Source organism: Triturus cristatus, chromosome 3_1 (genome assembly GCF_964204655.1).
Source record: "Triturus cristatus chromosome 3_1, aTriCri1.1, whole genome shotgun sequence".
NCBI lineage: Eukaryota > Metazoa > Chordata > Amphibia > Caudata > Salamandridae > Triturus > Triturus cristatus.
The window spans coordinates 245,832,985-245,850,119 of record NC_140583.1 but is presented as its reverse complement, the minus strand read 5'-3'; the positions used below and the strand labels follow the sequence as shown (position 1 = coordinate 245,850,119).

The 17,135-nt window shown below is 47.7% G+C and overlaps 1 protein-coding gene across 2 annotated transcripts in view; it reads left to right on the top strand.

Annotated features, from left to right (window-relative positions):
* The window catches only part of LOC146860022 (uncharacterized), a 269,057-nt gene that overhangs the window by 25,943 nt on the left and 225,979 nt on the right, over window positions 1-17,135 (top strand). The window lies entirely within an intron of this gene.

Sequence of the window (17,135 nt, the reverse complement as noted above, 5' to 3'; positions counted from 1 at the left end):
CCCACTGATATGTAACTCTTATTGTTTATGAGTTATACTGTTGTCTTTCTCTCAGCTTATCGGTATCACCCCTTAGGTGGAATGCTTTATATGAACTTTCTTTCCTGAATTTCCTGTATGCATAAAACCAAATATTTTTTCTGAAAAACAAAATTCTTCTGCATGTTGTCACATATTACAGTGCACGAAAAATACCAGAATGTCCTGGTATCATGCTGCAGGTGTCTGTGTGAGGTGCTGTGTAAAGTGCTGTGTGTTTGAGCAATTAATGGGGCATTTTACTGTCTGTGTGTGTGTCTGTGTCTCTAACACTGCTTTCAAGTTAATGTCGGGGGGTGGTAACTTAAAATGTTTTGTTCGAACTTGTTCACGTGTACTTTTGCATTTCAGTTTAAGACTGGGAATTGTTCGCGAGTTCAGACATGTTTGAGATTAGGGTGGAATTGCACGTTCCTATGGGAATGGTAGGGGAATGTTGAGTTTTAAGTATCATGCTATGAGGAAATCGAAAAGGAAGCAGGGAAGTGTTAGGTGGCAGACAGTTTCTTGATATGGAACACTCTATAACTCCACCACCACTCTACAAATTTCTGTTTTTCTAGCATAGTTGTTGAGCATTGGATTGGAATAATGGCGTCCATGCCGAACTAGAAAAGTGACAAAGACTATTGCCATTTTTGTAGCAAAGTCTTTTAACATAGGATTAGCACAGTGCCATCCATGCCGAGTTGAAAAATGACAATAGCATATATATATATATATAAATTCACTTAAAATACCAAAGGCTACAGGGTCGTTATAGTTAGCAAATATAATTAAAAAAACCTTAGAAATTTACTGAAAAAACCAAAGGTTACAGGAACGTTATAGTTAGCCCCAGATTTTACTCGTACAAAACCGGTGAAATCCGGCAGTTATAGTTACCTAAGCTATAACTTAAACCCCCGCAATGCACTGCTTAACTGCTTATGACCTCACATATCCCATCACTCATGATATGGCCAGTGACATCACTGATGACATCACTGATGACATCTCAAATGACATCACTTATAAAACAAGGGAGGAGAGCTGCACGGCCCTCCTCCTGGGCCGATTTTGGCCCGGGGACCCCATCCCCTGGGGCATGGCCACACTACTGGGTGCCCTTGTCCCACCCAGGGCACCCAGCAATAGCAATTTTGCCCCACTTATAGTAAGCTAGAGCATTTTTTATGCACTCGCTTACTAAAAGCAGAGCAGAGTTTGCTATGGCTTGGTGAGAGAGCCATAGCAAACGGCAATGTCCTGGGGGTGGGCACCGCGGGACATTGCAGGAGCCGTCCCTGGGGGTTATGGTCCCCAGAGTCATGCATGGCTCCAGGAGGGGGGCTGCAATGCCTCCTCCTTTACAAAACACAGCCCCGGGAAGGTGGTGGTTCCCGGGGCTGCGGAGAGCTACGCTGCCCCCTACTTTAATCTTAACTGTTTGCCCCCGGGAGCTGGTGGCCCCTGGGGCTGCAGGGGGGCCGTGTGGCCTCCTGCATCTCTCATATTTAGCTCTGGGGAGGTGGTGGTCCCCGAGGCTGTGGGGTGTTGGGGGCCACGTGGACCCCCTGTATTCAATCATCATTTTCCTTGGGGAGGTGGTGGTTCCCAGGGTACAGAGTCGCCTAGGCCAACCCCTGTATTATTTGATCAAATTCTTTTTTTAAATGTTTTTCCTGTGACTTGGCTCAACCGAGTCACAAGATGGCTGCCAACACTTCATACCAGGAAGTGTTGGCAGCCAATCATATCTTAGTATGAGGTCGGACGGGGTCGCGGATCCGCCGTGTCCCTATATATACAACTGGAAATTTCTTTAAATAAACCAGCAACTACTGAACAGATTTGCACCATTTAACAAAAAGGTCACTTTCTGGACCAGCAGCTACCTTTCTGTCAAATATAGGGTAATTCCATTCAGCAGTTTGGGCTGTAGCCTTGTGTAAAATTTCCTATGGATATTAACATGGGGACAAAGCGTTTTGGGACCCCCACCTTTTTATCTGCTCTTGCTTGATGGATCACCAAAAAACAGCAGCTGAAGTAACCATCAAACTAGTTTTGAAAATTTTGCAAAGATTGGTCAAATGACGCCAAAGTTATTGGCAAAAAAAAATGCTCTTCCTATGGAAACTACATCCTAACTATAACTACCTACTGTGGCGACCACCGGTAGGTAATGTAAACATAGATATATAAGTATATCTATATATATATATATATATCTATAATATATCTATTATCTACTGGCGGTCGCCAGTAGATAGTTATAGTTAGGACCGAGTTTCCAGAGGAAATTTCAAAATTCTATTTTGAATAACTTTGGCGCCGGTTGATGAATCTTCACGAAATTTTCAAAACAAATGGGGCGCTACGTTCAGCTCCTACCCTGAAAGTCTCGGGGTGATTCGTCAAGCGGGGGCCGAGAAAAAGGGGGGGTCCCAAAACGCGTTTTCCCCATGCATTTTTCCATAGGACCTTTAGTCAAAGGTACAGCCCGAATGGCTGAACAGAATTACGTGAAATTTGGCAGAGAGGTAGCCATAAGGTCAAGGAAGTGCCTTTTGAAGGTCTCGTGTAAATCTGTTCAGTATTTCCTGAGAAAATAGCATTTAAAATCATATCAATATCTATACGCGCGCACCGTGCGCGCACAGTGCGCGCACCCTGCCGTGCGCGAGCGCAATTCTGATTGGTTGTTAGATGTCAGTAAACATTCGAATCGGTCGAAATCAGGAAGTGTCGGCCGCCATTTTGTCTCGCAGTCTGAGGCAGTGAAAAACAAAGGTGGAGAACGTGAAAAGGGGGCAGGGGTTCACTGAAGGACCCCCAAGGGTGAAAAAATCTTTTTTTTTTTTTTTCGAAAAAGCACGTGGGCGGTGCGCGCACGGTGAAAAACCTGGAAAAAAAATATTAATAAATACATAACTTAGCATTTAAAAAACCGTACAAATTCACTTAAAAAACCATAGGTTTCACACGCGTTATAGTTAGGAATTAGCATTTAAAAAACCTTGCAAATTCACTTAAAAAACCATAGGTTTCACACATGTTATAGTTAGCTGGACATTTCCCTCGTAAAAAACCAATGAAATTCCCCCGTTATAGTTAGTGCAGGCAACTATAACTCACGCGACCGCAATCCTCTGCTGATGACGTCAGATATTACATCACTGATTACATATGGGTCTTTCTGAAAAATAAATATTTGTAATATATGTATAGCTAAAGATTAATGGAAGAAGACATGGGTAAATAGGTGTCTAAATACAGTGATGTAATATCTGACGTCATCAGCAGAGGATTGCGGTCGCGTGAGTTATAGTTGCCTGCACTAACTATAACGGGGGAATTTCATTGGTTTTTTATGAGGGAAATGTCCAGCTAACTATAACATGTGTGAAACCTATGTTTTTTAAGTGAATATGTATATATATATATATATATTTTTTTTTTGCTTGAAAATGAACACGAAACGTGAACCCTACCGACATTGACAAAGGCGTGTAGCCGAAACGCGTCTGTCGGGTGTTTGTTTTGCTTTGTGGCAAATAAATAATTTATAAATACATTTCTCCTGGAGTGCGCCTCAATTGCGATCTGTGAGAGGGATCAACGAAGGGGAATATATGTATATATATCTATGTATATATAGGTGTATATATATATATTTTGGTAAAACGCCATTCTATACAAGGCTTCGACGCAGTATGGTTTTATTTTAATTTCTTTTATTGTGCAATGGCACCACAACACGTTTCGGCTGATGCAACAGCCTTGATCAATAGGTAGTTATAGTTAGGATTGCTTTTCCATCGGAAAAGCGTTTTTCGTGATGCTTATAACTTTGGCATCATTTGATAAATCTCAATGAAACATTAAAAAAAGGGCTATGTTTTGACTAGTTTGTGCATGGAAAGTTTTGGGGTGATCCATCAAGCCAGAGTCGATAACAGAGGGTCATCCTCTCCTTTAGGGGATTTTATGGTAAAAGACTATTACTTTACTTTTAAAAAACAAAAAATTGACTGAAATAAAAACAAAGGTTAAAGTAACGTTATAGTTAGGTGAATTTGTCAATGACACCATTAAAGTATTGAACAAAAAAAAAACAGAAATTCCAAGTTCGGGTTAGCAGAGCTAATTATAACTTGCACACCCGCCATGCACTGCTTATGGCCTCACGTATTATGTCACTTATAACATGTTCTTTGACATAATTTATGACATCTCTGATGAAATCTCAAATAATATCATCAAAGCTTCTTTTTACACATTTCTCTGTGTACTAGTATGGCATTAGATGCCTGAAAGCAAGTACAAAATAGTTCAGAATAAAGTGAAGCATCATTAATGCAAAAAGAACAATTGATGGACAGAATGCAGAACAATGTCATACATTCACCCCAGTATAAAGATCAGGGCCTAAATCCATCGTTTTTTTGCTCACCATGCCATTCCAATTTGGACTCAGCCATATGCAAATCAGTCTTGACCCTGCACCCAATGGGAACAGTCATGCCTGAACTGCCAAGCCAGGGCCTCCCTGGACTGGAAATAAGCATCCTAGGACCGGTTTCGGGGTTTCAACCTTCATTAGCAAGGATAGCTTGAGTCCAGTGTGATGGAGAGCACGAGACACACGCCTGGGCATACCCATCCCACTCGGGGTGACAAATTGCAAAAGAACAATTGATGGACAGAATGCAGAACAATGTCATACATTCACCCCAGTACAAAGATCTAGGCCTAAATCCATTGTTTTTTTGCTCACCATGCCATTTCATATGACAGGGGGTGAGTGTCTGAAAAGTTTCAGCGCTCCATCCATCATCTCCTTCTGTTTGCTTTGTTCGTCCTAAGTTGGCAGGGTATGCCCAGACATGGGTCCCTTGCTCACTTTGCCACTGGATTCAAGCTAGCCTGGCTGATGAGGGCTGTTAGCCCAAAACCGGTCCCAAGGTGCTTGATTTCGGTCCAGGGAAGACATGGCTTGGCATTTCGGGCTGGACTGTTCCCACGAGGCACATGGTCAAGCCTGATTTGCATATAGCTGTGTCTGACCTGGGGTGGCAAAGTGAGCTAAAGAACGATGATGGATTCAACCTAGATCTGTGACTAGGAGTGTGTGTCTGAAAAGTTTCAGCGCTCCGTCCATCATCTCCTTGTGTTTGCTTTAAGCCTCAATAAATGCCATCAGAGATACAACTCCCTTAGGTGTATCAAGCATGTGTTATGTGCAACACTGACCCCATACCATACACGTCACAGGTTGCATAGTTCACATTAACACCTAACCACAGATATATGGTAACCCCTCATTAACATCTCATTCAACTGTTCAGATACAGCCAAGTTCTTCAAGAGACTCAACATCTGTTCCACAATGAATGTACTACTAGGGACAGCTTTTATCTGTATCAAACTTATATTGAGAAATTAATTTGATATGAGCAGAAAAGTGGGTACTATAAACAGTGTTTAGTCTATGGAGAGAGTTTACTTTGTACCACACTCTTTGCAGACAGTGAAATTCTCATGAAAAATACACCACAGAGTATTAAAAAAGTATCTATTTAGAACAGTGCACACTCAAGCAAGACACTATTTGCTTAAAAAAACCGAGGTCCGAAGGTGCTAAATATCATGCCACTTGCAGCGTTCATACTGTGGTGAAAACTTTACAACTAGCCCATCTTTTTGAAGCTAAACAATTACATGTAGAAATTATCATGCTATGACGATTCTGTCTAATAACTCTAGGCTGCCTACAACACGTAGTTAGAACTATTTAGACTCTTTACCCTGTTGGCAACTTCTTTTGTAGAACCAAAAAACTTGTGTGAAACATACTGGACTCAAGTCGTCAACTGTCATTTGCACACATAGTTACTCTTCATTAGGTAGTTATTACAATTCTGAAGTGTGATACAATTGGCAAGTATTTCAAAAATATAATCATGCATTAGATATTGATATGAATAACCAAAAGATTATCATTACAACTAATCTGAAAAGGCATTGGTAAAACTGTAATGCTTAAGATGTTACAACAGAAATGAATGTTACAAGATGTCCGCCGTGTGGTTTCAAAGACTTGTATTACCATGGAGACCTACTGTTATTGTGGCGATTGATGCACTTGTATTTCCGTATGGAAAAAGCAAACCTAACTGACCCGTGAGCAAGGAGCAGTCAGCTCCGAAACGCGTCGGCCATTTTTGCTGTAGAATAAAATTATCACGCTCTAAGGAATTGGGCTGCGGCTTGTCTCTTCAGTTAAAATGGCAATAATGAGGAGGTGATTTCGGATGATATACATATAATATCTTCAACATAAGTAGATGTGGAGTCAAGTATAGTAAACCTATACCTACTAAGCATGTGTGTATTGGTTAGCTTGCATTGCTGTCATTGTTGTGTTTGTGCGTGAGTGGTTAGCTTACACTACTGTCTAGGGGGGAGAGTATGGAGAGCTTGCACTGCTGTTATGTGTATATGAAGACAGCCAGCATTGTTTTAGTAGCTCAGGACTTTAAAAATACTCTATGCACCGGGTGCACTTTAATGTGTACATTACCCCCCCTCATTGAGCTCAGTAGATCACATGGCTTCTCAGTACTTTCAAACGCAGATGACACCCAGATAGTGGTGTCAGACTCTTCAAATCTCAAAAAAGTTGGCAATTAATTTTACACCTGCATGAAAAATATCGGTGAGATGATTCAGGAAAACTGCTTGAAGCTCAATTCATAGATTATGGAGGTGCTGCTTTTTAGTAGAAATACCTCCTTCTGGAACACCTCATGGTGGCCCTCCAATTTAGGCTCACTTCCACTGTCGTTCCTAAAAGCAAGGAGCCTCCGTGTCATCTTTGACACCAAGTTGGTGTTTGCCGACTATGTAAATCAGGTAGCATCCTCCTGCGTCTTCACACTGAAAGTTCTAAAACAAACATCCGCCCTTCTCTTTCCTTGGAGTTGGGAAAACAGTGATTTCTGCCTCGGTAATGTTGAGGCTTGATTACTGCAACGCTCTGTATATAGGTTCCCAGCAGCGCATACTAAGTAAACTTTAAACTCTCCAAAATGCTGCAGTTCGAGTTTTGCTGACTTCTCCTAAATTCAGATCCATCTCGCAGAGCATTTTTGACCTTCACTGGGTACCAATGAGGGAACGGATCAAGTTCAAGGCCCTGTGCTGGGCCCATAAAGCCCTATACAAGGTTGGCCCTCTCTCCCTCCAAAAGATTTTCAAGTGGTATGTTCCCACTCGTAATCTTCGATCTGCCGCGGCTAATAAGGTAGTTGTCCCTAGAATCAGGAAGGCCCACTGGGGAGGAAGACGTTTCTCCCATTCCACGTGTAAATGCACTTTTTGAACACCTCAAAGCGCGGTATTATTTGTTACATTTCAGAAAACAACTAAACACCTAACTTTTTTTCCTTGGCCATAACTAGATCCCAGTTTGCCTTTCTCCTTCAAATTATTGTGCAGACACTAGCGTCAAGATGTTAATTTCTGGTATGTGCGTGCTCTACAAATATATTAACATAACACAACAGAGGAGGATCAAATAGCAAGTCATATGAGCCTGAGGTCGCACTAGAAAATGTGCAGCAAAAAGATGTAATGTTCCATTGATTGAGTGCAGCATGCTTTCTGATGAAACTGTTCAAAGGCCACTGTAAAACAACATGAAAGATATAAGCACTGGCAAAGGCAATAGGTCAGACTTTAATGTGCCAATGCACGTGGAAACTCAGGCAGTCAAACATGTATTTACATGTGTTGCATGCACAAATGTTGTTTATCCCATTAAAGTCAACTCTATTGGCTTTAACAAAGCTGTGAAAAGTTAACTAAATACCTTAATAGGTTTATTTTCTGTATAAAATGCAAATAGGAGCTCACCACCTTCACCCACCAGCACAAGTTAGGCACTGGCTGCCTAGTGAGGATTCGAACCTGTGGTCATCAAGTCGCCTATGGCATGTCTTATGGGAAGTGAGCAAGTGCCAAGGTTAGGAGAAGCACTAAAAGCACTAAGTTCATTGGGTTGCACCTGTAGATCACAGATGTTGACAAACAGCCATTGAATGTGTCTCTTTGTATTCTCTGCTCTACTGACTTGGGGTTCCAGCTTGCACAGAACAATTTTTGGTGTAAATTGCATTAATCATGGGGTCTCACCTTGTGTAATGCATAGGCTATTAAGAATGCAGAAACCTTTAGTGAGGCAAGACCTACACAAATCTATGGGATCATTGCACCCTTTCCTTTCAAGCATTTCACTGGCTTCCGCTCACTGGAACTTGTGCTTTCAAAGTCCTATGCATCACACATTAGGTCTATCAATGAAACTCGTCTATACTTCCTACAAGTAAAACTGAAAATATTCTTTCTGGAAACAACACTGTGGTCCAGACTGGCACCTCAACTAATCACACTCTCAGGAAAGAACACAGATCCAGACTGCCACCTAAACTAATCACACTCTCAGGAAAGAACACAGATCTCCACTGGCACCTAAACTAATCACACTCTCAGGAAAGAACACAGATCTCCACTGGCAACTCAACTAATCACACTCTCAGGAAATAACACAGATCTCCACTGGCACCTCAACTAATCACACTCTTAGTAAAGAACATTTATCCAGGCTGGCTCATCAACTAAACATACTCTCAGGAAAGAGCACTGTTCCATTCTAGCACCTCAGCTAATCATACTTAGAAAAGAACACTGGTCCAGAATGGCACCTCCATGGACGTCATTTGGGGGTAGGCAGAGGTCGCCCCTGTGACCTCTAGCTTGCTCCCTGCTACTCCTGGCACTTCCTTTGTGACCCCTGTCCTCAATGGGAGTAACTCTAAGCAACTCTGCTAGGCTGCCTGCTTGCCTCAGGGGGACTACAGGTTCCAGACACATTTTGCTGCCCCTGATGAGGAGCCAGGATACTGCCAGCGATATAAAGCGAGTCCAGTTTTCCCATGGTGCGGGACACATGCAGGCCACACCCCGGCAAAGCCTGGGCCAAGAGCTCGCCCGTCTGCACCCATCAAAACCAGGATAAAGCAGGGCTGGGCCAGTCCCTTTGAGTTTTTCTCAAACTGCCTTGGAACGTCTGCAAGCTTTAGTCAATGTGGATGAAAAAGGTACTGTAAATGACAACCAGCTCAGCGGTTGGAGGGTTAATCTTTCATCTGTGTGTCTTTTTACTCCTATTGCTCTGCTACTTGTGAGTTTTGTTTACTATGGGAAAAGCTGCGACTAGCCCTTCGGGCAGCTTGGCCCAACCAAATTGTTCCAAGCAACCTAAGCAAATGGCCACTAACAGTGTATCTAATGACTTTGACACTTTTATTGAAGAAGTTGAAAGTCTGTTGAAAACCAGTGCTCAGGAAAAGAACACCGAAAGGGAGGAAGGTGGCTGATATCTTTAAGAGGAAACCCACGGCACATCCTGCATGTAATTCTCCGACTTCCCACTGTTCCCACTCTCTCCCGATGGCACATATTACCGACCATGTCCTGCACACCAGTTCAAATCCACCAAAAGGGCCTGGAGGGTGCGGCTCAGCGAGTCACCTCCAATGTTGAGTGTTTCAATAGGTTTGAGATCCTTCAGTTGGCGGACTTCGTAATTGATCCACCCCTGCATCAAGGCTTATTCCCTCCCAATGGTGGCCCTGCACTGGGAATTAATCTGACATCAAATGAAAAAGCCCTCATCCTTATTAAACTACTGAGGGATGAAGTTAATGATCTAAAAACTGACTATCGATCTTAAGAATATGCTTGCTAAAATGTTGAAGGCCAGAAGTCCCAGTCCTTCTGTTTTGCTCACTAGCTCGGGGGAGCCGGTTTGCATTACTTTGCGCCCTAGAAACTCTACCGGCCTTCGGACTTCTTCTCTTTGTAGTGGGCCGGGCACTGCTGTTGGAGTCCCTGACCGCTCTCGCCCTCCACTTCACCAGGCATTATCTCTACCACAGTACCCTACTAAGCAATCACCTAGAGCTTTACACGATTGCAGGGGCGTGTATTCTACTACTTCCAATTACTCCCACCACTCATGTCTCCTACAATGATCTGGCGGACAGCGGGACAATGCTGCAATTAATCGGAGTATACAAGAAGTCCCACACAAGAGAGCCTCTGGCATTTCGCGTTCCAAAGAGGGCCACACCATCTACAGGACCAAAGTCCCTAAATGAAAGACTGGTGCTCAAGAGGATAGCACCTCATTAAAGGACAAGTCCTGTTAGAAATTGGGGTCTCTAGTTGGCCATGGCTGGCGCCAATGTCCAAATAGGGACCCTTCTTCCTAAGTCAGGGCAAGTCGGGTACCTCCTTTGATAACCCCTGCTCAACCCTGTGGTAACGTAGCACAAGGAGTAAGGCCTAACTCAGAGGCAGTGTGTGAAGCGTTTATGGCCACGTACAATAAGGCAGTAATGACACCACAAAAGGACATAACTCAGGTAGATATAGAAAAATAATATCTTTATCTAACAGTTTAGCTCAAAGACTCTCAAAGCGTTTCAATAACTACAATTCACATCAACCCGTAGGGACTAAAAGAGACAACAACGTATTCACCCAGAGCGGGACACGGACTGAGTTCAGGGCCGGGGCCTACGTGACCCGTTGTGCACCAGGTACCTGTCGTTGGAAGGGACTACAGCACACAGCTTCTGGAAGAAGTGGAGATGGTGACAGGCGGACTCCCAGCGACCACTGGTCTTGGAGGCTGAGGTCTGCAGCGTGCACTCACAGTGGTTCGGGCACTCAGGGGCAGGCGGGCGCTCAGTGGCTGCAGCGCGCGCTGCTGCGGCCCGGGCTGGTGGAGGCGATGACTCTTGTCGTGCAGCTCCGTGGTGGACTTACGGCGGCAGCAGCTCTCTCTTAGTTGCGGTGGCCCACAGAACTAATCCCAAGGATGCAAAGTTGTCAATGGTGCGGGCACTCAGCGGCCACAGCTCTCTCTTAGCTGTGGCGGCCCACAGAACAAATCCCAAGGATGCAAAGTTGTCAATGGTGCAGGCGCTCAGCGGCCACAGCTCTCTCTTAGCTGCGGCCGCCCACAGAACAAATCCCAAGGATGCAAAGTTGTCAATGGTGCAGGCGCTTAGCGGCAGAAGCTCTCTCTTGGCTGCAGCGGCCCGCGGGGCAAATTACGAGGATGAAAAATAGCACAAGGGGTGGGCACTCAGCGGCTACAGCTCTCTCTTGGCTGCGGCGGCCCACTGGACAACTCATGATGATGCACAGTAGCAACGGGTGTGGGCACTCAGCGGCTACGGCTCTCTCTTGGCTGCGGCGGGCCACGGGACAAATCACGATGGTGCACAGTAGCAAAGGGTGCGGGCACTCAGTGGCAGCAGCTCTCTCTTGGCTGCGGCGGCCCACGGGACAAATCATGATGGTGCACCGTAGCACAGGGTGTGGGCACTCAGCGGCTACAGCTCTCTCTTGGCTGCGGCAGCCCACGGGACGAATCACGATGGTGCACGGTAGCAAAGGGTGCGGGCACTCAGCGACAGTAGCTCTCTCTTAGCTGCGGCGGCCTACAGGACAATTTAGGGTCTCGACCAGGCGGGCACCACGGTGGACGCTCAGCAGCCACAGCGCTCTCTTGACTGCAGCGGTCCACGCAGATTCAGAGGAAGGTCCGAAGGTGCTGATTCAGGCGGGCTCTCAGCGGCGGCAGCTCTCTCTTAGCTGCAGCAGCCCACAAGGATCTGGCGAAAGGTTTGACGATACAGATTTAGGCGGGCTCTCAGCGGTGGCAGCACTCTCTTAGCTGCAGTGGCCCACACAGGTTTAGCAAGAAGGATCAAAGGTTCAGAGTCAGGCGGGCACTCAGCGGTGGCAGCTCTCCCTTAGCTGCAGTGGCCCGCACAGGTTCAGCGAAAGTTTAGAAAAGTCTCAATTCCGATTCAGGCGGGCTCTCAGTGGCGGCAGCTCTCTCCTAGCTGCAGCGGCCCGCACGGGTTTAGCAAAAGTTCCGAAGCGCCCAGTCCGCGGTGCTCACAGTAGATCTAGAGGCTCCGGATTACTCGACGGAGGCCTCACCTGCAAGCAGAACTCCTCGCACAGGAATTCCAACAGCGGACGGGGTGAAGTCTAATGTAGCTGAGACTTCTGCAGGAGGCGCTCTCGATTTAGGCCCTCGGGTAGTTTCTTTGGCAAGCTTGCTGAAAGTTGCAAAGTCCTTTCCTCTGTTCACTCGGACAGAGTTTCGTCTTGACATCCAGAAGGAACACACTTGGCCAAAGTTCCAGCGCAGCATTTTATACCTAAAAAAGTCTTTGTTCTCTAAGGTTGCAAATCACTGACTCCGGTCAGAACCAGCTCGGTGGGGTCAGGGAGCACTTGGTTTACGAGGCGACATCCTGCCCTTTCAGAATGAGGGGGTCTGCTATCAGTCACCCAGTGCGAGGTGGAGCCATCATTCACCTTGCCAGGCAAGGCCCTGCTCGGATCAAAGAGTCACCCCTCACCATGCTCTGAATACCGATCTCTCTCTCCAGCCAGGTCTGAAACAGCTGGCCCTGCTGCTCCAAAACCAGACAGCCAATACACATACGCGCAACAGCCTACAGTAAAGCTTAGGCAAAAAACTACCACGTTTTCAGGAAAGGTATTTCAACACATGCAATATATAAACGGTCTTTACTAAAAGGTGCCCCTCAATGTCCTGAGCATATACATATCAAACTCGAGGGTCCTATCAGGTTCCTAAAGCCCGATAAGATGATACAAAGCAATCTTTAACGGGCCCATCCTGGCCTATGAGAATGGATCGTTTCGCAGTAGAGACAGTGAAATGGAAGGTAACTCACTATTGAAACCGATGTAGGTATTATAGTTATCCTTATTCATACAGTCATTTATATACAGGGAGCATTTACGCTGTGGCACTGAGTAGCAGTGGCACAGCGCCCAGAACATCTAAATTCAGCCAATATAAAAGAGAGGGGAAGTAGAGAGGAAGGGAGACCCACGCCAATGATGCCAGGTCTAACACGCATCCCCTCCAGCTGAAATGTGTTGAGAACTACCCATCCCCTTGGGGGTTCTCTTCCCTAAGGCGGAAAAATCTGGACAGACCATCAGCATTGGCGTGCTCTGTACCAGGGCGGTGTTCCACCGTGAAATCCATACCCTGTAGGGAAATGGACCACCTAAACAACTTATGATTCTTACCCCTCATCTGCATCAACCATCTAATGGGCCTGTGGTCTGTCTGAACCCGGAAGTGAGTCCCAAAACAGGTATGGTCTCAAACTTCTTCAGCGCCCAGACCACAGCAAATGCCTCACGCTCAATTGCACTCCACCTCTGTTCCCGCGAAAGTAACCTTCTGCTTACGAAGGCTACCGGTTGGTCAAGTCCCTCCTCATTGATCTGTGACAGAACAGCCCCTATACCATGCTCTGAGGCGTCCGTCTGGACAACAAATTCCTTTGAAAAGTCGGGCGCCTGAAGCACGGGTGCGGTGCACATGGCAGTCTTCAAGGCGTCAAAAGCTTTCTGAGAGGTGTCAGTCCAGTTGACCTTCTTGGGCTGCTTCTTAGAAGTCAGCTCCGTCAACGGTGCAACAATGTTGCCATATCCCTTGACAAACCTCCGGTAGTACCCCCTGAGTCCTAAAAAGGCCCTCACCTGTGTCTGAGTCTTGGGCGGTTCCCACACCAGGATGGTTTCAATTTTGGGCTGCAGGGGTGCCACCTGGCCGCTCCCCACCTGGTGCCCCAAATATACTACAGATCCCTGCCCAATCTGCACTTACTGGCTTTGATTGTGAGGCCTGCCTTCCGCAGTGCCATCAATACCTCCCAGACGTGGTGCAGGTGGTCCTCCCAAGAGGAGCTAAACACCGCAAAGTCATCCAGGTAGGCGGCACTGAAATCTTCCAGCCCAACCAACACCCTGTTGACGAACCTCTGAAAGGAGGCAGGGGCATTTTTCATTCCAAAGGGCATCACCCAGAACTGGTAATGCCCATCGGGTGTGGAGAATGCTGCCTCTTCTTTGCTCCCCCGGTCAGGGCGATCTACCAGTACCCAGACCTCAAATCAAATGTACTGAGGTATTTGGAAGCCCCCAACCGATCTACAGGCTCATCAGCTCTGGGGATGGGGTGCGTGTCGGTCTTCGTGACTGAATTGAGGCCCCGGTAGTCCACACAGAACCGAAGTTCTGGGGTGGCACCAGAGGCGGCAGCTTTCGGGACCAGGACCACTAGGCTGGACCACGGGCTGCTAGAGGACTCAATCACCGCAAGGGCAAACATTTTGGTAGCCTCGTCCTTAATGTAGGCCCTTACCCGGTCAGTCACTCTGTAAGCTTCATGCTTAATGGGGGGACTGTCCCCGGTGTCCACGTCATGGACACAGCAATCAGTGGCACTAGGCACCAGGGAGAACAGATCACTGAATTGCCCCAACAGTTGGCGACAATCACCCTGCTGCTCAGGAGTCAGTGTGGGGGAGAGGACCGCACCTTCCACTGACCCATCTCGCTCCCTGACACACAGGAGGTCAGGAAGGGGCTCGCTCTCCTCCTCCATCCCAGCATCTGTGACCAGAAGCATGCCCACTTCAGACCTCTCAAAGTGGGGCTTCAGGTGGTCAACATGTAGGACCCGCAAGGGGTTCCTGGGAGATTGCAAGTTCACCACGTAGGTAACAGGACTTTTGCGACCCACAGGGCTCCACCAAGGCCATGACCCAAACCTTTTGTCCAGGCTGAAACTCGATCAGAGTGGCATTCTGATCGTGCCAGCATTTCATCTCTTCCTGGCTGGCTTCCAGGTTTGCCTCAGCAAGTTTCCTGAAACACCAAGTCTGGTTTCTGAAGGCCAGCATGTAAATAAACACTTCCTGGGGAGGTTTCCTGGGAGATTGCTCCCAGCCTTCCTTGACCAGACTCAGAGGCCAGACTCAGAGGCCCTCTTACCGGGTGACCATAGAGTAGCTCAAAGGGACTAAAACCTAAGGGCTTCTGTGGCACCTCACAGTAGGCAAACAACAGGCATGGCAAGAGGACATCCCACTTACGCCTCATGGGCTACCCTAGGCCCATAATCATGCCCTTAAGGGTCCGGTTGAATCTCTCAACCAGCCCATTACCCTGGGGGTGGTAAGGAGTGGTGAACATATACGTTACCCCAAACTCCTCCGACAGAGACTTCATGTACTTGGAGACGAAATTAGTTCCCCTATCGGACACCACCTCCCTGGGGAATCCCACGTGGGAGAAAATCCCCATCAGTGCCCGTCTCACCACGGGGGCCGTCACTGTCCTGAGCGGGATGGCCTTGGGGTACCGGGTGGCATGGTCCACCAAGACCAGGATGAACCTGTTGCCCATGGCTGTCTTGGGATCCAGAGGCCCCACAATATCGATGCCTCTCGAATGGGGTACTTACAACAGGGAAGGGCTGTAGGTGGGTCTTAATCTTCCCCCCACTCTTCCCACTTGCCTAGCAAGTCTCACATGTCCTGCAGTGAGCATCTGAGCTCCTGCGCATCTGGGGCCAATAGAAGTGGGTGACCAGCCTCCCAAAGGTCTTGGTCTGCCCCAGATGTCCGGCCAATGGTACATCATGAGCCAACCCCAGTAGGAAGGTCCTGAAGCGCTAGGGTACCACCAGCACATGGGCTGACCTAGGCTCAGCAACCTTAGGCTTGCTGTAAAGGAGGTAATTCTCCCAATAGATCCAATGTGACCCTGTCTATTCACCTGCTGCTTGGGCGGCGGCCTGTCGCCGCACGCCCTCAAGAGAAGGGCAGGTTCTTTGTTGCTCGCAAAATTCCTCCCTGGAGGGCCCCCCTTCCTGCTGCCAATGGGTCAGCTCTGGTAAGTCCCCCAGTTCAGCCACTTGTTCCCCTGTAGGTTCCAGGGCATCCCCCTCAGGGTCTGCTCCCTCCGGGACTGTGGGAACCGTGGGGCTGGTTTCCCACGCCCCTACCCCTTCTCTTTAAGGCAGGGGCCTGGGCCAAAAATTCAGGCTCAATGGCCCTCTTGAACACCCTTCTGAGCTGCCATGGACCGAGTGGTTGCACACGCCTACTCAGGTAGGCCCAAAATTTCCAAATGAGACTTTCTCTCCACCGTAGCCCATGGGGAGTTCTCTAGATCATTGCCCAATAGACAGTCTACAGGCATGGTGGGCCTCACAGCCACTTGAAGAGTTCCTGAGCCCCCCCCCACTCGAAGGGAACCTGAGCCACCTCACACTGGATCTCTGAGTTGTCTGCTGATACTATGGGACAGAATGCATGGGGGACAATCTGCTCTTTTGACACCAACCTGGAGCTGACAGCAGTCTCACTAGCTCCGGTGTCCCTGAGAGCCTCCGCCCTATGGCCATTGATGGTCACCCACTGCCGGTACTTCTTAGTGTTATTGGGCAGTGTGGGGTTAGGGACCTTCTCAATGTCTCCTAGTGAGACAAGGGTTAACTCTACGGGATCCCACCCACCTTGGACCTCCATCCCCCCCCCCCCAGTGCTACACTGGCAATCTGGCGGGATGGTGCATGGGGTGGTGCACGAGGGGGTGCATGGGGGTCCCTCTGGGGACACTGGGGATCATAATACCGGTGGCCCACCTTACCACACTTGAAACAAGTAAGCCGTCCCCTCTGAACAGGCCTACCTGTCGGGGACGCCAGCTTCTTCTCAGGGGGAGGCTGGGACACCACTGCTTGGTTCCCCGGGGAATTACTTTGGGGCCCTTTCTGGAACTCCCTCGGCTTACCCTTGTCCCCCCCACTTCTCTGCTGGGGACCCTGCCCACCTCTGACGAAGTCTCCCATAAAACCTCTGCGGACCCGGGTGCTCACCCAGCGGTCTGCCTCCTCAGCAAGCTTCCTAGAGTTAGTCAGCTTGCTATCAGTCAAGTGCTGGCGTAGCTCTGGAAAACAGTTACTGGAAAAATGCTCCCACGCAAACAAATCGTATAACTGCTCAAAAGTTTCCACTTTGCTACCTTTCACCCAGCGATCCATTGCTCTGCAGAAATAAGACACATATTCAACCCATGTGGTACCCTCTAACTTCTTACAGGTCCTAAACCACTGCCTGTACATT